The 23,443-nt window shown below is 38.3% G+C and overlaps 1 long non-coding RNA gene across 1 annotated transcript; it reads left to right on the forward strand.

Annotated features, from left to right (window-relative positions):
* The first annotated feature begins 17,509 nt into the window (after positions 1–17,509).
* On the forward strand, positions 17,510–20,264 carry LOC134542625 (uncharacterized). Its single transcript, XR_010076831.1, has 2 exons — positions 17,510–18,273; positions 19,357–20,264. It is a non-coding gene; the product is annotated as an uncharacterized LOC134542625 (long non-coding RNA).
* The last annotated feature ends 3,179 nt before the right edge of the window (positions 20,265–23,443 follow it).

Below are 23,443 nucleotides of genomic sequence, written 5' to 3' on the forward strand. Positions count from 1 at the left end.
TGTAATTTAAAAACATTTTTTAAAATTATTATAGGTCAAACAAAGTTCATATTTCAGAAAATGGCGTTATATTATAACGACTCCAGGACTCATACCAAGTATTGGCCGAACATCAGCCATATACCAAATGAAAGCTGTCACCTTACTTAACAAAATATACTGTTCAGAATTTTAGTCTGGGCCGACACTTTTAATGCTGATGGACAGCAACAAGATCGCGCGCCCAGTTTTACTTGCAGGCAATAGCTTCACCCGCCCATTACAGGACCTGAAAAAACCATTTTATTTCTCTGTTTTAAACTGAATTATAAAAATCCACCTACAAGGTCCTAAACGCAAGATATGGCGCATTGTATTTAATTTAAAAACTTAGTATTTGTTAATAGTATTATTAAAATTATTTAAGGTCAAAAAAGGTACATATTTCAAAAACTTGCATTATATTAAAACGACTCCAGTACTCATACCAAGTATTGGCCGAACATCAGCCATATACCAAATGAAAGCTGTCACCTTACTTAACAAAATATACTGTTCAGAATTTTTGTCTGGGTCGACACTTTTAATGCCGACGGACAGCAACAAGATTGCGCGCCCAGTTTTATTTGCAGGCAATAGCTTCACCCGCCCATTACAGGCCTTGAAAAAACCAGTTTACTTCTCTGTTAAAATGTGAAAAATGAAAATCCAACAACGAGGTCCTAAACACAATATGTGAGGCTTTTTATTTAAACTAAAAAATTTGTATTTTTAAAAACATTATTTAAAGTTATTTAAGGTAAAACAAAGTACATATTTCAAAAACTTGCATTATATTAAAACGACTCCAGTACTCGTACCAAGTATTGGCCGAACATCAGCCATATACCAAATGAAAGCTGTCACCTTACTTAACAAAATATACTGTTCAGAATTTTTGTCTGGGCCGACACTTTTAATGCCGACGGACAGCAACAAGATCGCGCGCCCAGTTTTACTTGCAGGCAATAGCTTCATGCGCCCATTACAGGACCTGAAAAAACCATTTTATTTCTCTGTTTTAAACTGAAATATAAAAATCCACCTACAAGGTCCTAAACGCAAGATGTGAGGCTTTTTATTAAACTAAAAAATTTGTATTTTTAAAAACATTATTGAAAGTTATTTAAGGTAAAACAAAGTACATATTTCAGAAAATGGCATTATATTATAACGACTCCAGGACTCATACCATGTATTGGCCGAACATCAGCCATATACCAACTGAAAGCTGTCACCTTACTTAACAAAATATACTGTTCAGAATTTTTGTCTGGGCCGACAGTTTTAATGCCGACGGACAGCAACAAGATCGCGCGCCCAGTTTTACTTGCAGGCAATAGCTTCATGCGCCCATTACAGGACCTGAAAAAACCATTTTATTTCTCTGTTTTAAACTGAAATATAAAAATCCACCTACAAGGTCCTAAACGCAAGATATGGCGCTTTGTATTTAATTTAAAAACTTAGTATGTGTTAATAGTATTATTAAAATTATTTAAGGTCAAATAAGGTACATATTTCAAATACTTGCATTATATTAAAACGACTCCAGTACTCATACCAAGTATTGGCCGAACATCAGCCATATACCAAATGAAAGCTGTCACCTTACTTAACAAAATATACTGTTCAGAATTTTTGTCTGGGCCGACAGTTTTAATGCCGACGGACAGCAACAAGATCGCGCGCCCAGTTTTACTTGCAGGCAATAGCTTCACCCGCCCATTACAGGACCTGAAAAAACCATTTTTTTCTCCGTTCAGAAACTGAAATAAAAAATTCCAACTACGGGATCCTAAACTAAATGTGTAAGGCTTGTTATTTAACTAATTGTATTAGTATCCTTAACAGTATTTTTTTATATATTTAAGGTCTAACAAGGTACATATTTCAAAAACTGGCATTATATGATAACGAGTCTAGGACTGATAGCAAGTATTGGTCGAACATCAGCCATGTATCAAATGAATGCTGAAATCTTTCTTAACAAAATATTCCTATCATAATTTTTTACTTGGCCGACACTTTTAATGCCGACGGTCCTCAACAAGTTCTTACGCCCTGTTTTCCTTGCAGGCAATAGCTTCACCCGACAAATATGTTGATATTTTTATTTATTTCATTATATTTGAACCACTATTATAGATTTTATTATTTATTGCATACTTAATTATTGTATATAAGTTTTTGATATGTCTTACTAATACTGCAAGGGGTGGAAAATTTTCAATCTGCGCTGCCATCGGAAGAGGACGTGTTGTGGAGCTGCTCCAAGGGTTTATGACGAGCGCAACGACCCGACCTTTCAAAGTATAAAGAAAGGTTTCCTTTCTGCTAAGACGCTCAGGCTATAAAAGTGTCAACTCATCTATAAACTTATAGTCACCCGACTTGGCTACACCCGGGAAGCTAACATCCCTATAGCCTTCTTGTCGTCGGGCGTACATTCGCTAGCTCCGCTCGCGCGTGCTGTCGGCCGGGAGTGCCCTGCGTCCTTTGGGAATCACCTAAGGCGTGCAGTTCACCGAAGGGGAGTTGATGCGGGAACCGTAGCGTTTACTCACGGCATGCGCGGGGTGTGTCGCCCTGCCCAGGCCCTTGTCTAGGAAATACAAAAAGAATCACAAATCTGTGAAAAATTTGTCCATAGCTGAATTTCTGCCAATTGTTAGAGTTGACTATGCTTAATAACATACCTGAAGTTTACCGTTGTAGACCTTATGCGTATCACCGAAAACGTGCAGTTAAGTCCTAGAAGTTAGAGTCTTACAGCAGTCCATTAAAATGATTCCCGTTTACGCAGTTAATAACGTAGACTCTCTGTAAGTGCATAAAAATAATCCAGATACACTATTCAACACGATCACGTTAAAAAAATTCAATGTTGAATAAAAAGTTGAAACAAAGTCGATAACGTTATTGATTTTTTATGAAGTTTTTTTTTTAAACATTCATTGAAATAAAAGTATGATTTACATACAAAACAAGGGTCGGCGTGTGTGCCGTCCTGCGGCGGTGCTTTGGTCGCAGCAAGCCGGCGCGACGAGCGTTGCACGCGACCTTCATGGCCAAGTTTCAAAGTTCCGAAGATTTAGTTTAGGGATTGCTGCAGATATGTTACGTTTATTCGATTTAACAAAAAATCAGTTAAATTATCGCAAATAAGATAATAATCTAATATTTTTTCTTAAGTTATGATGGCTCCATAAAGTTGCAATAAACAATTTTGTTAGAACTTGTCAACAGGAACACCCAAAAATACCAAGTTTAACAATTATGTATACAAATATCTAAAAAAAATTGGGAAAGCTTTCCTTCTCATAAAGAACGATTTAAGCTTTTATTTTTTATTTGACTAAATCTGTTTGAAATGGGAAAATCGAAACACTAATGAACTTTAAAGTAATAACTCTAGGCATCGGACGCATGACGTCACATTTGAGATGAGGCACAATATCAATATTTGAGAGCATGTTTTCAGTTCGTAAACTTAAAAAAAAATGCTTTAGTAAAGACTGAAAAACCAGATTAGAAAAACTAAGTAAAGAATTCAAAATTAATACCAATACTAATCAACAAATAAATATATGATAGTTATTGTCTTATTCTATTACTTCAGTAACGTAATCTATTTTTTATCCAGGCTTCATGGTCTATTAGAAACAAAACATTTACAGTTTTCATAGCGCCCATAAAGGTTTGTGGTTTTTATCTTAGGTAAATATTTTCATTCTGATGTATTGTAATAAAATCAAATAAACTTTTGCATCTACTTACATTAGTTAATTGGAGGAATTTACTAGCGATTTTTATCTTTATTTTTAATATCTTTGTTGCCTGTGACTAAAACACTCCAACACAAACGACTTTAGCATGAAGCCTAGAGCAGTACACATTGCGACGCTCTAACGGCTCTAGCGACCCAATAGGTTATTGTAGACAACTAAATATATACCATTTAAAAACTAATAAATATCAAGAAACTTAATTTAAAAGACTTTCAAGTTCCTGTAGTTTATATATATATATATATATATATATATTAATTCCTGCGATTTTGTAAAAAAAAAAAACATTTCGCAAAATTTTGTTGATACAACTTTCTTATTTTGCATTATATATATATATATATATATTAATTCCTGCGATTTTGTAAAAATTTGTGTATATATATATACACACACACACACTTCTAAACTTTCAAAAGTATAAAAGATTTTGAAAACTAATTTTATGTGATAACTGAGAAGATACAATAATAAAAACGTTTGTAGAATTCATATTTGTAGAGCGCAACAAGGAGCTAAGATTTAGGACATAACCGCTAGTTTTCTGAGTGATGCACAAGGTATGGGGCGATAAACTGTTGATATGTTACTACAGAACGTTGATTCTAACTCTACTAAATAAATTCAGCGTTTATGTTTTTTTTATATTAAAAGTGTTAGTTTCCTAAGAGCTAAATTCACCGCAGCCCAAGTGACTTCAGCACCTCCCGCAGTAGAATAGGCCTACACATTACGCCGCTCGGAACGCTTCAGCGCCAGCGGGCAGATCAATGGAGTCACACTCTTAAGCAATATACCATTTGTTAAAGCTTAAAAAATATGCAACTTCGTTGGTTTAAATGAATTTTACGTGGGGCCTTTCATGTTTATGTAATTGTATTTTTATTTTCTTAAATTAAAAAAAAATTGGTTGTCTGTAAAGTCGGTTTATGGACGATAGTTTAACGTGACGTCATAACAAAATATTGATGAAATGATTGCATACTTTTATGAATAAAATTGAATCAATTTTATTGAATTATCACTATTTTGTATTGATACAAAGAAGGAGTGAAATGAAATCTACTACCTATTTAATGAAAATATATTTAATCTTTATAAATGTGTTTGTTTTTAACAATTGAAGTTAAGTTCCTAGAACATTTTGGGCTTCATTATGAGATTATACTATAGAAATTGCATTTACAAAATTTATTTTTGTGGGTCAATGCAAGAAATTGTAACTTAGGCCTTAACTGCACGATTTTGGTACAACGCACAGGGTTTGCAGCGGTAAACTTTTGATATGTTACTAAGAAATATTGATACTGCTGCTGTACAAAATTTCAGGTTTTATGTAATTTTCCATATGTTAAAAAACTTTGTTTCCTAAGACCAAAATTTGTTCCGACCCGAGCGACTTAAGTACCCACACGGTAGGATACACACTACGACGCTCGGAACCTTTCAGAGGCCCGGTCAGTTGAGTCAGAGAATTAACCAATATACCATTTTAAAGCTTTAAAAATATGCAACAACTTTTGTAAAAGTGATTATTACGGCGGACCATATATCTTTATGTTAATCGTGTTTTTAATTCTTTCGTTGTGAATAAAAGACACTTCTTATTACTTCATCGATTAATATCGTACCTTTAGTATTAACATTTTGAAAATGTTTTAACATAAATGTGTAAAATGGTGTTTCTAGATTATTTGGATGCATTTACGGAGAGTCTACGTTAATAACTGCGTATACGCGAATCATTTTAATGAACTGCTGTAAGTCGCTGCCATCTAGGACTTAACTGCACGTTTTCGGTGATACGTACAAGGTCTACAGCAGTAAACTTTCGGTATGTTATTAAGCATAGTAGGCTCTACCACTGTGCAAAAATTCAGCTTTGGGCAAATTTTTCACAGATTGAAAGCTTTGTTTCGTGGACGACTCGGGGTGCTCGCCTCGCAACAAGAACCGGGGGCGACAGCTGCAGGCACTCTGGAGCCGGGGCGCCCGCCCGGGCTGTGTGCCTGCGGGGAGGGCGTAGAGGCAGTCAGTCACGCCCTGGAGGTTTCCAATACAGGAGCTCTTTGTTGGGAATATAGTGAATACCAACTCGCGGACAATTCGGCGGAAGTCGCTGTTGTATCGTCGGCCCTGAGAAGATCAGTGGAAGCCGATTTTTCAAGTCGATAATGGGAAAGGAACGAGAATATTATAATAATACAAATTTGACAAAAAGTTGCGTGTAAAATGTTACACTACCAAAGCGTTGTGCTCTTATTTATGACAACTTGGTATTGTTCTACGTGGTGAGAACAAAACATGCAACAAGCTTTGTTGCTGGTAAGACGAGAGTCGTAGCGCCAAGGTGCCATCCTTAAGGACGCGGTTCAGGTGTATAATACATTTTCTGCCATTGCGATAGTTCACTGTTATTCTATTTGAAAACGGGAAAACTTCTATTGCTGCCTATTCGAAGACTTAACTTTGCTATTGCAATTAAAGCTAACGATAATTAGATAAAATAACTTTTAACTCTAAAAATAGGAGCTAGAGTATGAGTCAAAATGCTGTCAATCAGTGTTGTTATGTAACAGATACCTAACATTTTATTCATACATGATAATCAAAATATGTAGTTTCATTGTTTTTCTAAAGTATTATCCCTAAAGTCTCCTACAGATACAATTGGATCATAGTGCTCCATTAATGAGGAAATAATTATTTTCTTTATTTTGGTGAATACATGTGATGACAAAATTAAAATTTTTAAGTGAAATAAGTATAAATACTGCTAAGAGTAAAAGAAGTTTTATGGATTACTTAGATGCTTTGTGCGTTTCCTTTTTTTTCTTAACCTAACTAAAACCAAATGTATTTGGGAGGGGTCTGGGTTAGGGAGAGACCTAGGTCCGTCTCAGGCCGAAGCCTATACGCTCTAATCATGCAGGGGTTAGCCATGCAGGAGAGGTCGCATGCATCATGTGCTAGGAGGGAATTGGTCAGCCATGGCCACCATTAGTGCCATGACAAACTCCCCTCACTGACTACTCTAGACTAACACTAGATAAGGTGGGCCCAGGTGAAGCCTCTATTGACAGAGGGAAAACCCTGGGTTCATTCATGCTGGATGCAAAATTAATGTATTAATTAACAAGCAGGTTGGTTACGGGAACAGAAGGGTTGTTCTGGAAGAAGAGTTGGACAGAGTAAAAAAGCACTACTAAGCGAAGGTGGTGAGCTTGGACTGTTTGGTCCGTGTTCCCGCCATGATGCCAGCCAGCACACAGTTGAAGTGGTCGGTGCGCGTCACTTGAACTTCGCGCCGCGCGGCGGACTTCGGCGCTCCTTCCCTTCCTACCTTCCCCCCCCCCTCTCTGCGTCCAGTGCTGTGTTTTGACTTCCCCTCGTGAGGTGTCCGCGCATGCGCGTGGCGCCCTCTTGCTTAATTAAAACTAGGTGTAATGCCATGAAGGCTCTTCTTGTTCGTTAGCAGTCAGTCGGTGCTGGTCGTGAATTAAGCATGTAGTCTGATACTTGCTTTAGAGAGAGAGTGTGTGACAGCGGGGAGAATGCACGTAAGTGTTGTAAGGTGGTGACCCTTACAGTAATGTAAACGGTACTTGGTAATAGCTGTATTATAAATTCTTATTTCGGCCGTCACCGTCTAAATTCTATTTGGCATTAATTGTTTTCCTTGATCGTTTTTGTATTAATACCATGCATAGTTTGTTTGACGTTTCTCCCCGTCTGGTCTACAGTCTTCGTTAGGACATGTTTTTACGTAATGTATTTAATGTATTAATTTGTGAGTTTTCTTTTTATATCTTGCTTTATCATGCTTTACAGTAAGCTTATACCGCCTAGTGTAGGTCAGGCCGCGGTCGCCTGCATGTTCATTTGACGTTTTTTGTATTCTCTAATGAGGCATGTCTGTGTTCACGACATTGTGTAAGCGTTAATACTTAATTGTAATATTTCTATCCATCAAGTATCTATCAAGTTTCTATTATGTATTAAGTATTTAATCCTAAAGAAAACATGGATATGTGTTCACGTATTTTGCCGTGGCATTTGTACCGCTAATTTTTCTTGCTATCAGTATTATTAAAAACCCAGTATTACTCTTGTATGTGAAAGAATGTTTTACGTGAGGCTTTTGCCCAGGATTAAACGACATGTATGTAAATTCATTCTTGCTATTTAAACCTTTGCATCCATCCTTGGCTATAATTGTTAGATTACCTCTTTGAAAACCTTTTATTCAACATAATTTATTCAGTATTTTTAGGATAGTGTTACACGCAGTTGAAGGTTCACGTGAATGTACTTCACCTGTTTACACTGTCCCATGAAGCTCATGGAAGCCTTCAACTGCGCAACTCTGCTGTGTTATGCTGACTATTAACGTTTTTGTTTTTCTCTTTTGTCTTGCATGCACCATGGGGTCACCGGTCACGGGATGGGTGTATCGTCTGCGCCGTGACGAGCTGGTTCAAATCCTCTCCGAGGAGGGCGTTTCCTTCGAGGAGGGCGCTACTGTTGCTGTTTTGAGGAGCCTACTCGTCCAGCATGTTCGTAACTCCTGGGAATCAGCTGATGAGGTACCGTCTCGGCAGTTCCCACCCCCTTCTGGCCCCGCCTTGAACTCAAAATTTAACACAAAATTATTTTTTTCTAACCTTAAGCTTCTTCCTCGGCTTGATAGCTGCGAGCCACGAGCTGTTTTGGATTTTTTAAGTGCGGCATCACGTCTTGAAGGGCTGAAATTAGTTAGTGAGGCAGAATTGTTAAAGGCCCTGCTGAGTCTCTGTGGAGCCGCATTTTTGCAATTACTTACTGACGCAATTACTCAGAATCTTTCTTTTGCTCAGTTCAAAAGCTCAGTTTTGCAATTTGCCTGTCCTCCACGTGTGCTTGAGAGCTGTAAACGTGACTTAGTATTTAGGTTTCAATTGCCTAACGAGCCCACTCTTCAGTTCATTAATTCCGTGGCCAATTATGCGGCCGTTCTTAATTTAAACCTCACAGAAACTGAGTTAGTACAAACTATATTAGGGAATGTCTCTCCGCTTGTGCTTCAACATAGCGCCATGCTTAGTCCTCCCACAACTTTGAATGCTTTACGCAAGTGGAGCTCTGAAGTGGAGAATCGCTTGCTCGCTGTTAGAAAATATAAGGAGGAATTCCCCATTTCATCTACATCGCGGTTTTATAAGCCCAAAAACTTAGAATTTCAGCCTGCTGTGAATGTTTATTCTCAGTCCGCTCGTGCTACGCGCGCGCCGCAGCTCGTTGATTGTGCGGCTAGTGTAACCGAGCCCCTTGTCGGCTCCGGCCGCGCTACCGACAGGCGCCCCCCTCCCACTAATGCGCCCGGCCGTAAGGCCAGCCGGTCTAGGTGTGCCAACTGCGGAAAGTTCGGTCACGCGGTGTCTGAGTGCACGCAGCCCGCTGTGAGCCGCGATTTACGCAAATGCTTTAGGTGCAACCGCGCAGGGCACTATAGGGATCAGTGTCCGGGAAACGGGCCCCGATCAGGGCGTATGAGCGGTCGCCGCGATCGTCGTCAGAGAAAAGCCGCCTTTCATAAATTTTACAATTTTGTTCATGTTAATTTGTTTAGTGATATTGTCCCGGCTTTAGTGGATTCCGGAGCCACTCGTTCTTTGTTGAGTGCTGATTTTTTTGATTCCTTATGTAATAAATTTCCTGCATTGCAGAGCCGTGTGACTACGTGCCCTGACGTCATTATTTGTGTAGCTAACGGAGAAGTAGTACGCGCTAACAGGACAGTTGAGCTTCACATTAAAATTGCCGGATTTTCCTGGAACTGGCATTTTTACATTATTCCTGGTTTGTGTCATTCACTTATCCTTGGTCTGGATTTTCTGGGGAAAACTCGTTGTTTGATTGACGTGGCTAATCAGCATCTTGTTTTTGGCTTTCGCCCTTCATTAAAAATTAAATTAATTCCGCAGAATGCCGCCCCTGAAGTCATGTCTTGTCCTGACATGAGTGACGTGACCTTCAGAGACTCTCTGATTTCGGACGTTTTCAGTCGTTATCCTGACGTAATAAATAGTCGTATAGGTAGGTGTGATGTATTGCCCTATAAGTTTTATTTAAAGGATCGCACGCCTGTTAAGGCCAAAGGCCACAGAGTATCACCCCCTAAACTACAAAAAATGAAGATTATTGTCGATCGCCTCATGGAAGCTGGGGTCATTGCCCCATCTATTTCTGATTTTAGCTCGCCTACTTTTCTAGTTCCTAAAAAGGAGGCTGGAGAATTTCGCTTGGTTCACAACTTCAAATCTCTAAATGATAAGGTCATTCAGGACTCTTACGAATTACCGACGGTAGAGAGCGCTCTACAACACCTAGGAGAGGCAGCCATTTTTTCCGTCATCGATTTGAACGCCAGTTTCCATCAAATCCTCTTGCATCCTGATTGCCGTAAATACACCGCATTTTCTACCCCTTGGGGACAATTTCAGTTCAATAGGGTGCCCATGGGAGTTTCATTTGGTAGTCAGGCCATGAGCCGCGTGCTGGACCATATTCTTTCTGATTTAAAGTATAAATTTGTCTTTAACTATATTGATGATATTATTGTTTATAGCGCTAGCTTAGAAGAGCACAAACAACATCTAACTCAAGTGTTTGACCGTCTTCGAGCGGCTGGGTTAACTGTTAATCCTGACAAACTTCGTTTGGCCCAGGACCATGTTAAGTTCCTTGGTTACATTATTTCTAAGGGAAAGCTCATTATGGACCCTGACAAGGTTTTACCCATAGTTAATTTTCCGCCCCCTAAAAACGTCAAGGGAATTCAGAGATTTCTAGGCATGACAGGTTACTATGCACGCTTTATACCGGACTATGCTGCGGTTTGTGGTCCGTTGAATAAGTTGCGCAAGAAAAACACAGCCTTTGAATGGGGTGACGCGCAACAGAAAGCCTTTGATAATCTTAAGGCCCTTGTCTCTTCTCCTCCCGTTTTGATCCTTCCGGATTTTCAGCGTAGGTTCGCACTTCAGGTCGATGCGTCTAGTATTGCTCTAGGAGCCGTCCTAGGTCACCTCGAAAATGATAGATTACGTCCCATAGCTTATGCTAGCCGATCGTTGACAGACGGAGAAAGGCGTCTCGGCGTGTATGAGAAGGAGGCGCTTGCATGCTTGTTCGGCGTTGAGAAGTTCGCCTCGTACCTGGACTGTCAGGAATTTGACCTGTACACTGACAATCAGGCACTTAGCTGGTTATTTAACCACCCTAACCAGCTAGGGAAATTAGGGCGCTGGGTGTTACGGCTGTCCCGCTTTAACTTTAAGCTACACCATCTTAAGGGTAGTGACAATGTGGTCGCTGACACGTTGTCACGGATGTTTACCCCTGAGGAGTTTGACACCAGTGCCTTGCCAGTATCTTGTTCTGAGCCGATTAGTGCCGCGGTGTGCAAGGTCTTCCCAGAGTCTTTTCTTAGTATCCGTGATTGTCAGAAGGATGACCCGCTGTGTGTTCACATACGCAGGGATTTGCATCATGGCACTGTTACGCCCTACGTAGAGGAACAAGGTGTAATTTATTACACAGGGAAGTCTGGCAAGCAGAGGAAGGCAGTGGTCCCTGCCTCCCTTCGTCCGATGGTTCTTAAGTACTTTCATGACTCATTGTTGGGTGCTCACTTGGGTATCGAAAAAACGTTCCGCCGCATCAGCGCGCATCTGGCATGGCCCGAACTACGTGCAGACGTGCGTCACCACGTGAGGTCCTGTGTAGACTGTCAGGTTTCTAAACCCCCGCAATGTGCCAAGGTTGGCCTGTATTGTGCGGATCCCCCGGTTGCTCCATGGCACGTTCTGCATATGGATATTTTTGGCCCCCTTACACGCTCCAAAAAGGGAAATATTTGCATTCTAGTGGTTCTGGACATCTTTTCCAAATTTGTGTTACTACTCCCCTTAAAAAATATGAAGGCGACTAGTATTGTTAAAGCCTTAAGAGAGCAAGTGTGGAAATTTTTTGGTGCTCCTGCTATGATAACCTGTGATAATGCCCGTTACTTCCGGTCTGTATTATTTAAGGATATGTGTTTTGAATGGGCTATTAAACCCATTTACAGTAGTCCCTATTGCCCCCAGGGTAATCAGTCTGAACGTGTAAACAAGGTGCTTAAAGCCACTCTAACTGCTTATTACAGGGATGACCAGTCATTGTGGGACAGTGACCTTGAATTCATCAACGTGGCGTTTAATTCTGCTGTCCATATGGCGACAGGGTTTCCCCCTTCCATCCCCTTCATGGGCCGTGAGTTGACCCATCCTTTGCTTAACTCCTGGGGACTGCCGCCTCTGGAACTCGCGTCTGACAGTGATTCCCTGGAGGCCATGCTTGACGATGTGAGTTGTAATCTTAAGAAGGCCCGCGAGGCTGTAGCCGCCTCTTATAACGCTACGCGGAGACCTCATGGTTTTGCTGTTAATGACTTGGTTCTCTTAAAGAATTTTAAATTGCCAAAACTGGCTGATAATGTTAATTCAAAATTGATTTCTGCTTTTGTTGGGCCATTTGTGATTGATAAATTTTTGGGAGACAACACGGTCCTATTGCGTAACCCTTCTGGTTCTAGAAAATATAAAAAGGCCCATGTGGGTCAATTAAAGAAATTTCATCAATAATTTTTTTTTCCCTTTTTTGGACTTAGTTTTTTTTGTTGTTGTTTGGGTGTTCGTGTTTCCTTCTCTTTTTTTTTTCCTTTCCTCCCACCGATGCTCCCGCCACGCCCAGAAGAGGACTTCGCGCCGCAGCGCACCCGACGCTCCTCGCCCTGCCCGAGATAGCGTGACCGCAGCCGCCCGCCGGGTTCGTCGTGTCTGCAAGGTCACTTGCTTGCTGGGACGTTGGTCGCCGTCACGTCACCGATGAGGAGCGGTGGCATGGAGTCGCCGCCGTCTCCTGCCCGTGAGGGGCCGTGACGCGTGCGTGACTCTCCTGCAGCGGCCGCTTCGGATGGCCCTGCCTGCCAGGCGTCGAGCGTGGGCAGGCGGTGGGGACGCCCGCCGTTCTTGCCCTGGGTTCGCGCTGGGTGAAGGCATGCTGTTCCTGCTACTCTGGGATGAAGAAGATGCTGTCCGATATTGAATTTATTAGGGACGTCCCGTACTCTAAACTTTCTCTTCAGCGCTGAAGAGTCTTTATTTCGGTGGAAACGCTGAAGAGTCTTTATTTCAGTGGAAACGCTGAAGACTCTTTGTTTCTGTGGATACACTGAGAATCCTTGCTAGGTGTCCTACACGGAAAATTATGCCAGTCATGAACTCATTTCAAGAAATTGTTATCTAGAAACATTGGTTGTATTTGTATACACATAGACATGTGTTGAACTCACTTCAAGAAATTGCTAGTTAGAAACATTGTTTGTATTCGTATACACAGAGAAATGTGTTGAACTCACTTCAAGAAATCGTCAGTTAGATATCAAGAAATTGTTATTTAGAAACATTTGTTTGTATTTGTACACACATAGAATTGTGTTGACTTGACATTTGAGTTACTTCAAGAGTTGTGACCGGACCTGCAGTTCCTCGTGTCCTTGTGACTTGGTTGGCGAGGCTCGCGGTTGCGTTCGTCAAGGGTGGGGGAGTTGAAGTGGTCGGTGCGCGTCACTTGAACTTCGCGCCGCGCGGCGGACTTCGGCGCTCCTTCCCTTCATACCTTCCCCCCCCTCTCTGCGTCCAGTGCTGTGTTTTGACTTCCCCTCGTGAGGTGTCCGCGCATGCGCGTGGCGCCCTCTTGCTTAATTAAAACTAGGTGTAATGCCATGAAGGCTCTTCTTGTTCGTTAGCAGTCAGTCGGTGCTGGTCGTGAATTAAGCATGTAGTCTGATACTTGCTTTAGAGAGAGTGTGTGACAGCGGGGAGAATGCACGTAAGTGTTGTAAGGTGGTGACCCTTACAGTAATGTAAACGGTACTTGGTAATAGCTGTATTATAAATTCTTATTTCGGCCGTCACCGTCTAAATTCTATTTGGCATTAATTGTTTTCCTTGATCGTTTTTGTATTAATACCATGCATAGTTTGTTTGACGTTTCTCCCCGTCTGGTCTAGTCTTCGTTAGGACATGTTTTTACGTAATGTATTTAATGTATTAATTTGTGAGTTTTCTTTTTATATCTTGCTTTATCATGCTTTACAGTAAGCTTATACCGCCTAGTGTAGGTCAGGCCGCGGTCGCCTGCATGTTCATTTGACGTTTTTTGTATTCTCTAATGAGGCATGTCTGTGTTCACGACATTGTGTAAGCGTTAATACTTAATTGTAATATTTCTATCCATCAAGTATCTATCAAGTTTCTATTATGTATTAAGTATTTAATCCTAAAGAAAACATGGATATGTGTTCACGTATTTTGCCGTGGCATTTGTACCGCTAATTTTTCTTGCTATCAGTATTATTAAAAACCCAGTATTACTCTTGTATGTGAAAGAATGTTTTACGTGAGGCTTTTGCCCAGGATTAAACGACATGTATGTAAATTCATTCTTGCTATTTAAACCTTTGCATCCATCCTTGGCTATAATTGTTAGATTACCTCTTTGAAAACCTTTTATTCAACATAATTTATTCAGTATTTTTAGGATAGTGTTACACGCAGTTGAAGGTTCACGTGAATGTACTTCACCTGTTTACACTGTCCCATGAAGCTCATGGAAGCCTTCACATTCTTAAACTAGAAATATCAGTATGAATGTGTACATGTGTATGGGATTATTCTTGGGCGCTTCGCCATTCAAGGTCTCAGGAGACCAAAAAAGTGGAAAATCAGACGATAATTCGAGCCCTGCTGGGCCGAAACACGACAGTATTTTTCGCCTACACGGAAGGACCTACAGGGAGGGCTGCGTCGGTGTTGGGCGTTGTATGTCAATTAGAACCATATTATACTTAATAATACTTAATACTATGAGCTGCCAGCTTAGGATTGCAAGAACTGTGCTTTTTCGCTCCGCGCGCATTGGCTGGCAGTCTGCGCGGCCAATCACGCGCGACTATGGCGGCCGGTGGGCAAGGAGCGATTTCGGCCGCTTATATTTTTGTCTTACGTCCGGATCAAAATTTCCGAGCGATAAAACATGTGGGTTTTAACTATTTACGCATTTATCGTAAAATGTTTCTGGGGTTCGAATGTAAAAGTCTTGCAAAGTTTCCGTGTCCGTTTCACAATGCAAGGCTTCTGTAGGGTAATACATTGGAGCGTCTGTAGCTATTCGAATACATTTATTCTGAATTCACTGCAGCTTTAATAAATGTGTTTTCGCAGTGGTTGCCCAGACTGGGGTGAATCAGTGTTTTGTAGAGCACAGTAAACCGTTCGTTACTGTGCCTCCACATCGCCTGCTCATTACTGGATATAGTGAGCTTAGTCTAACCTCAGCTTGAATTCTCTAGGCATCTATATGATGGTGCCAGAGAAGCTTCCTGTCCATGTGGACGCCTAGATATTTTACGACGTCCTTGTGTGGGATTTGTTCGCCAAACAAACGTATTTATGGCCTGTGTTCTACAGGTGGAAGATTTCCGCGAGTAAACACAATAGCTTCGGACATCGTTGTGTTCACTTTGCTAAGCCAGGTCGTACACCATTGCTAGCACACAGCTAATGCATCCGTTTTTTTTCCTAGCCTAATTTAATCTAAGCTAATGCAGTCTGGTAGTGGCTAGGTGAAGTGTGTATGATCTGCTATACAGAAACGTGTCGTTTGCATAGCACATAGCAGCCTAACTTCACTAGGCGGTGTTCGGGGCGTGGCAAATCTCTAGAAGGCTATATATGTTAAATAGAACAGGGCCTAGAATACTGCCCTGTGGTACGCCTGCTCTTATTTGTTTGATGTCAGACATAGTTCTTTAAGTTGATACTGTAAACGTTCTGTCTTCTAGGTAGGACGCGACTAGCTTGGTATAGCAGACCAGGAAATTTGTTTGATATAGTTTGTATAGATTAGCCCCGCGTTATAAACTCTGTCGAAGGCTTTTTCTACGTCTAAAAACGTCGCAACTACATAATCTTTTACGTTGAAGGCGCTTGTTATCTCTTCAGTGAGGCGTATGAGTTGGTGCACTGTCAAGTGATTACTGCGAAAAATCGAATGGCCTAAGTGTACAGGCCTGCCCGATCCGCGGACGAATATTTTCACGTTCTGCGCGCATACTTTTCGTTGGTGATACTGCCTACGAGCGCGGGTTTGAATGGTAGTTTGATGATATGAATTGACAAACTGCTAGACTGTGTGTAATATAGTTACCCAAATAACACTAAAACAACAAAAATGAATTAAATAATAAATAACCATCTCTTTTAAAACTATAACGTGTCAGAACTGAGTGTTATTGTGCAAACAAAGACTAATTTTAGCAAAGATTATTGCACGAAGTAAGGGAGGTAGGGTTATATGAATGGTCAAAATAAGTTTTTATAGCAACTGATCTTGAGAAAATGATTTTTTTGTTTGTGTAGGCCTCAACTTTGACAGCTGAGTAAAGTTTATTTAAACAAAGGCACAGCATTTCAATAAGTGTTTTATTTTTTAATGAATTTCTGAATTATAACCTTGTCACAAATTTTTATGTAGGATACATACAGATGCAAGTTTATTATAAACTGAACTATTAGTATTAATGTTTATACGTTTCATTTAGAAAATAAATTTAGCTCATATTGTTACATGAATTAATATATCTGATACGCTTACTTGCGTTATTAAAATAACTTGCATTAACTTCGGAACAATTGTAACGTGTCCCAAATTTTCGGTTGTAAACGCAAACCAAATATTTTCATTTAATTATATTATTAATTGATGTCATGTTATGTTGATAGAACTAACAAAAAACGGCGAAATATAAATTCAAATTTTTGATATTCGTGCTTTATTGTTTGGCTATTTATTTTGGCAATTTTTCATAGTTTAAGCACTTATGAAAATATTTACATAAAATTCTTATAAATGTTTTTTGAGATTCTTTAATTATGTGTGATGATTCTGCTAATATTTGTTGAGATAATTGAGTTAGATTACCGGTATTTTACCATTGGTTTTGTATTTTGTATTACGTTAGCTACTTTTAAAATACTTTTAAGTCATTTGGATGGTTGGTTAAGTTTTGTTAGCTTAATTTAAAACATTGTTTAATCGTGTGAATGGCTGGAGGGATAAGGTAATTTAATTTCGAACACTGTTCAATTATTTGAATGATTGGTTGTATACAATATTCATTTAAAATACTGTATATTGGTGTAAATGTTTGGGTAAGTTACGTTAGCCACATTAAAAATACTTAACGGCGTTCTTCGGGATAGGTGTTATTCAAAAAACCATTAAATGTTCTTAATGGAGAACCTTCTCTAGAAAATTAGCATTACTTGAAATAGGGATAACAATCTGCAGGTAGAGAAGTAAAGATTGTGTTAGGTAAGTTCCGGGAAGAGGAGTGGCAGATTTAGCATTTAAAACTGCAGAATAAAAAGTACGAATTTTTGAAAAATTTAAATATTTAAGCTTTGTGAAACGATTAATAACCATGCAACATTTTTAAATAATCAATATTAATATTACAAGAGTGACATATTTTTAATTATATAATCTTGATTTTTGAAATAAATGCTTTTTTTTTCGGATGAGGTTGTACTAACCAGCGAAATGATTTTTTTTTCCGTATCTAAACTACCGCGTTATTATTTTCCTGCCTAGTATTTTGTTAGTACAATATATAGTACACAATATATAGTGCACAAAATAATTTATTACGGTTGTGGCAAACAACAGTTAACTGGTGTCACTGCTACAAAAGTTTAACATTATTTAGCCAAACTTGTGTTGTGAATGTATTACACTGAAATAAATAATAAAATCACTTCAGGCTATATAAAAAAAAAGATTGTCAAAATTAAATGATATCGTAGCTTTCGTCCATTCGAAACCTAAATTGGGCGGAGACAAAACAAAATACAGAAAAAAACTTATTTTGTAATAAATGAGGCAATAAAATTAGTTATAGGTATCTAATTTCTTAATTTATTTACTTGAATGAAAATAAATTTGCCATTAGAATCATCATTTGTTGATAACCGCCGTTCTAACAAAATGTAAAACTCAGATTAACGTATATTTCCGTATACATAGCCTACTTTAGCAAAATATCTCCAGAGTGACGTCACAAATTGCTAGCCAGTGAAAGAGAAAGGTGCGCAAAAGGATACATATATAACTTCACGATGATTCACCCGTTATGTTCACAGTTGACAGAACAGAAGAACGAATGAATATCAAGCAATGATTTGTGTAACATTTTCTTAAGTGTTATGAGTACGTAATAAATATTCTCGCAGAAACTGTATGGTGTTATGTAGGCTGAAGTATCTATTTATTCGATTTTTTATTTATTAGAAAACAATTTGATCCGATTTCCGCATAGGTAGTTGAGAAGTGTAATTAGGATAAGAAATTTTAAGCTCAATATTGTGCTAAAACAGATTAAGATAAATTGTAATTGGAACCGAATTAGGGGTTCATATGTAAAAATACAAATGTTTGTTAAGTGACACAATATTTCTGTAAACCTTTGTGTTCTGTACCATTACAAGAAGGAACAACCATATTTCTATACATTTGAGAATAATAACAGTAGTATTACAGAATTATTTTTATTTGGTTTTATATAGAACTTCTATAAGCACTCGAACTATGGTCAATGGACTGGGAATGTTGCGTTTAATGCCGATTATAATTTGTTGTGTTTGTTGCCAGCCAAACTTGTTTAACTATATGATAGAACCTTACACTTAGTACGTGTGGTTTCCAAGTGATGTTATGTTTTCTGGATTATGTAATTACAGTTTCCCTTATACGAATGTACCGAACAAATATAAAGTGTTGTGGTGTATACCACCATTGAAATATAAGAAACCTCTTAGTTAACACTAGGAAAATAACAAATGCAAGTGACAAGTAGCTCATTTGACATTGAACAAGAGGATCGTTCCAAAGAGAGGTTGCACCCTCCTTCCTGAGCGAGCCTTTTGTGACGTTGCAAGTTGTTTCTTGTTTCATTACAAAGAAAAATTGAAAAAGTAAGCCATAAATTGCACCATTTTAAAACATATTTGCAACATTGCAAATAATTGCTTGAATATCTTTCACACTTGGGGTTGGCTAATGACTAAATTTCGAATAAAATTTTCTATTTACTCATTGATATAACGTTACGTTAACCATGCAAGCACATTTGTTGAAATGCAGCATGTACTTTGTATGGTGTATTGTATGGTGTACAATTAACAGCATCTTTCATGTACTTTATTTTAATAATTCTTGGGAATTTTTTTTCCAGAACTAATTGATATGTTCTCGCCCCTTAAATACAGGTAACGAGATGCTGGCCCGTTACCATCACATGCAAGGTCTCAATAGTATATAAACAACATTATTCTAATGTATTGTTATTGTGGTGACTAGCGAATGAATGCAGCAGATTCCAACTCTTCAGAATTGTTTCCAGTAGACGCAGCGTCGCACTGCGTGGCTGCGACTGGTTGATAATCGCTGGCTCCTCTGTGACATTGTGGGCATTGGTGAATCAAGCTTGTCGTGAATGTCAGTGCGCTTGCAAACTGACTCCCCTGCTGCAGCTCATACACCGGTCGTCACTGGATTCTGATGTACTTTGTAATAATTAAGATAGTTTCTGAACCAGAACAGTTGATAAGCTATGGTCCTGAATCAAAAAAGGTAAATTTAAAATGTGTCGTAACTTTATCTTTGAGCCTCATTTAGAAAATGTTAACATACTCACCTTTCATTGTTAGGTACATATTTTTTTACACAATCCCGCATAACCCTGCAAGTTATAAAAATTCTTCCAATGTATGAATTTCCCAATTACATACATATTGATAATGCCGAATGTGGACTTTATATATATACACACATGCATACTTACACATATATGTATAATAATTGAAAGAAAATGTTTGCTTCAATGTCTCCCCTATAAATAATAAATGAATTACCTATATGATTAAATATCCGTGTTCTTAGTGGATATAACTAGGAAAATCTGCATAATTTGTATGTATTTTGGTAGTTATTAAAAAAGTACAATTAAACTTACAATATTATGAATTGTCATACCTCTAATGTTAAATTTTACTCTTGTACCGATAGCACACTGTATCTAAGTAACATAATTAAGATGTCACAGATATAATATTTAATACTTACTAATTTTATTCGACAATGTGTTTCCGATTCATTTGACTTCTTGCAAATGGGTTATAAATTAAGTATAACTCCAGAGACGTACCAAATTAGGTTACCTTGAGAAACTCATGACGTCAGCGTGTATGGTTTATGTGTTAGGGAAAATTTATTCAAATACTGTGTATTAAAAAAGTGCATGACATGGTATATTATTGTTTTATTTTGAAACAATTAACCCCAATTATTGCGAACGCCATGGTAATATGCTTAAAAAATGTGTGAACTCTGGAGTGTATGAGAAGTTATTTCCAGGCCGGCCGTCGAATCGTCCGGTTTTAGGATCGAGTATAAATGACAGAACTTCGACTATCATCCCTTTTCTACGTGTGTCTAAAGCCAGTCAGGAGCGTGGAAAACCCCCCCTGAAAAGCCTGACTCGAATGACAATTGAAATGTTTTCCTAACTTAAATTAAACTAAGCTAAAGTGTGTGGGAAAGGGGCCAATTTAAGGTAGGACCTAGGCGTGTCTCAGGGCAAACCCTATACACTAGAATAAATACCAATTATTTAAGTTAAATACAAAGCGCCATATATTGCGTTTAGGACCTTGTAGTTGGATTTTTATATTTCAGTTTTAAACGGAGAAATAAAATGGTTTTTTCAGGGCCTGTAATGGGCGAGTGAAGCTATTGCCTGCAAGGAAAACAGGGCACGCGATCTTGTTGCTGTCCGTCGGCATTAAAAGTGTCGGCCCAGACAAAAATTCTGAAAAGTATATTTTGTTAAGAAACGTTACAGCTTTCACTTGGTACATGGCTGATATTCGGCCAATACTTGGTATGAGTCCTGGAGTCGTTTTTATAAAATGCAAGTTTTTGAAATATGTACCTTCTTTGACCTTATATATTTTAAAGAATACTATTAATAAATACTATTTTTTTTTAGTTAAATACAAAGCGTCATATCTTGCGTTTAGGACCTTGTAGTTGGATTTTTATATTTCAGTTTTAAACGGAGAAATAAAATGGTTTTTTCAGGTCCTGTAATGGGCGGGTGAAGCTATTGCCTGCAAGGAAAACAGGGCACGCGATCTTGTTGCTGTCCGTCGGCATTAAAAGTGTCGGCCCAGACAAAAATTCTGAAAAGTATATTTTGTTAAGAAACGTTACAGCTTTCACTTGGTACATGGCTGATATTCGGCCAATACTTGGTATGAGTCCTGGAGTCGTTTTAATATAAAGTAAGTTTTTGAAATATGTACCTTTTTCGACCTTAAATAATTTTAATAATACTATTAACAAATACTAAGTTTTTAAATTAAATACAAAGCGCCATATCTTTCGTTTAGTATCTTGTAGGTGGATTTTTAAATTTCAGTTTTAAACAGATAAATAAAATGGTTTTTTCAGGTCCTGTAATGGGCGGGTGAAGTTATTGCCTGCAAGTAAAACTGGGCGCGCGATCTTGTTGCTGTCCGTCGGCATTAAAAGTGTCGGCCCAGACAAAAATTCTGAACAGTATATTTTGTTAAGTAAGGTGACAGCTTTCATTTGGTACATGGCTGATGTTCGGCCAATACTTGGTATGAGTCCTGGAGTCGTTTTTATAAAATGCAGGTTTTTGAAATATGTACCATCTTTGACCTTATATAATTTAAAGAATACTATTAATAAATACTATTTTTTTTAGTTAAATACAAAGCATCTTATCTTGCGTTTAGGACCTTGTAGGTCGAATTTTATATTTCAGTTTTAAACAGAGAAATAAAATGTTTTTTTCAGGTCCTGTAATGGGCGGGTGAAGCTATTGCCTGCAAGTAAATCTAAGCGCGCGAACTTGTTGCTGTCCGTCTGCATTAAAACTGTCAGCCCAGACAAAAATTCTGAACAGTATATTTTGTTAAGAAATGTTACAGCTTTCATTTGGTATATGGCTGATATTCGGCCAATACTTGGTATGAGTCCTGGAGTCGTTTTTATAAAATGCAAATTTTTGAAATATGTACCTTCTTTGACCTTATATAAATTAAAGAATACTATTGATAAATACTATTTTTTTTAGTTAAATACAAAGCATATTATCTTTCGTTTAGGACCTTGTAGTTGTATTTATATATTTCAGTTTTAAACGGAGAAATAAAATGGTTTTTTTAGGTCCTGTAATGGGCGGGTGAAGCTATTGCCTGTAAGTAAAACTGGGCGCGCGAACTTGTTGCTGTCCGTCGGCATTAAAAGTGTCGGCCCAGACAAAAATTCTGAACAGTATATTTTGTTAAGTAAGGTGACAGCTTTTATTTGGTACATGGCTGATGTTCGGCCAATACTTGGTATGAGTCCTGGAGTCGTTTTTATAAAATGCAGGTTTTTGAAATATGTACCTTCTTTGACCTTATATAATTTAAAGAATACTATTAATAAATACTATTTTTTTTAGTTAAATACAAAGCATCTTATCTTGCGTTTTGGACCTTGTAGGTCGAATTTTATATTTCAGTTTTAAACAGAGAAATAAAATGGTTTTTTCAGGTCCTGTAATGGGCGGGTGAAGCTATTGCCTGCAAGTAAATCTAAGCGCGCGAACTTGTTGCTGTCCGTCGGTATTAAAACTGTCGGCCCAGACAAAAATTCTGAACAGTATATTTTGTTAAGAAATGTTACAGCTTTCATTTGGTATATGGCTGATATTCGGCCAATACTTGGTATGAGTCCTGGAGTCGTTTTTATAAAATGCAAATTTTTGAAATATGTACCTTCTTTGACCTTATATAAATTAAAGAATACTATTGATAAATACTATTTTTTTTAGTTAAATACAAAGCATATTATCTTTCGTTTAGGACCTTGTAGTTGTATTTATATATTTCAGTTTTAAACGGAGAAATAAAATGGTTTTTTTTAGGTCCTGTAATGGGCGGGTGAAGCTATTGCCTGTAAGTAAAACTGGGCGCGCGAACTTGTTGCTGTCCGTCGGCATTAAAAGTGTCGGCCCAGACAAAAATTCTGAACAGTATATTTTGTTAAGTAAGGTGACAGCTTTTATTTGGTACATGGCTGATGTTCGGCCAATACTTGGTATGAGTCCTGGAGTCGTTTTTATAAAATGCAGGTTTTTGAAATATGTACCTTCTTTGATCTTATATAAATTAAAGAATACTATTGATAAATACTATTTTTTTAGTTAAATACAAAGCATATTATCTTTCGTTTAGGACCTTGTAGTTGTATTTATATATTTCAGTTTTAAACGGAGAAATAAAATGGTTTTTTTTAGGTCCTGTAATGGGCGGGTGAAGCTATTGCCTGTAAGTAAAACTGGGCGCGCGAACTTGTTGCTGTCCGTCGGCATTAAAAGTGTTGGCCCAGAAAAAAATTCTGAACAGTATATT

The sequence above is a fragment of the Bacillus rossius genome, assembly GCF_032445375.1.
Source record: "Bacillus rossius redtenbacheri isolate Brsri chromosome 9 unlocalized genomic scaffold, Brsri_v3 Brsri_v3_scf9_1, whole genome shotgun sequence".
In the NCBI taxonomy this organism is placed as follows: domain Eukaryota; kingdom Metazoa; phylum Arthropoda; class Insecta; order Phasmatodea; family Bacillidae; genus Bacillus; species Bacillus rossius.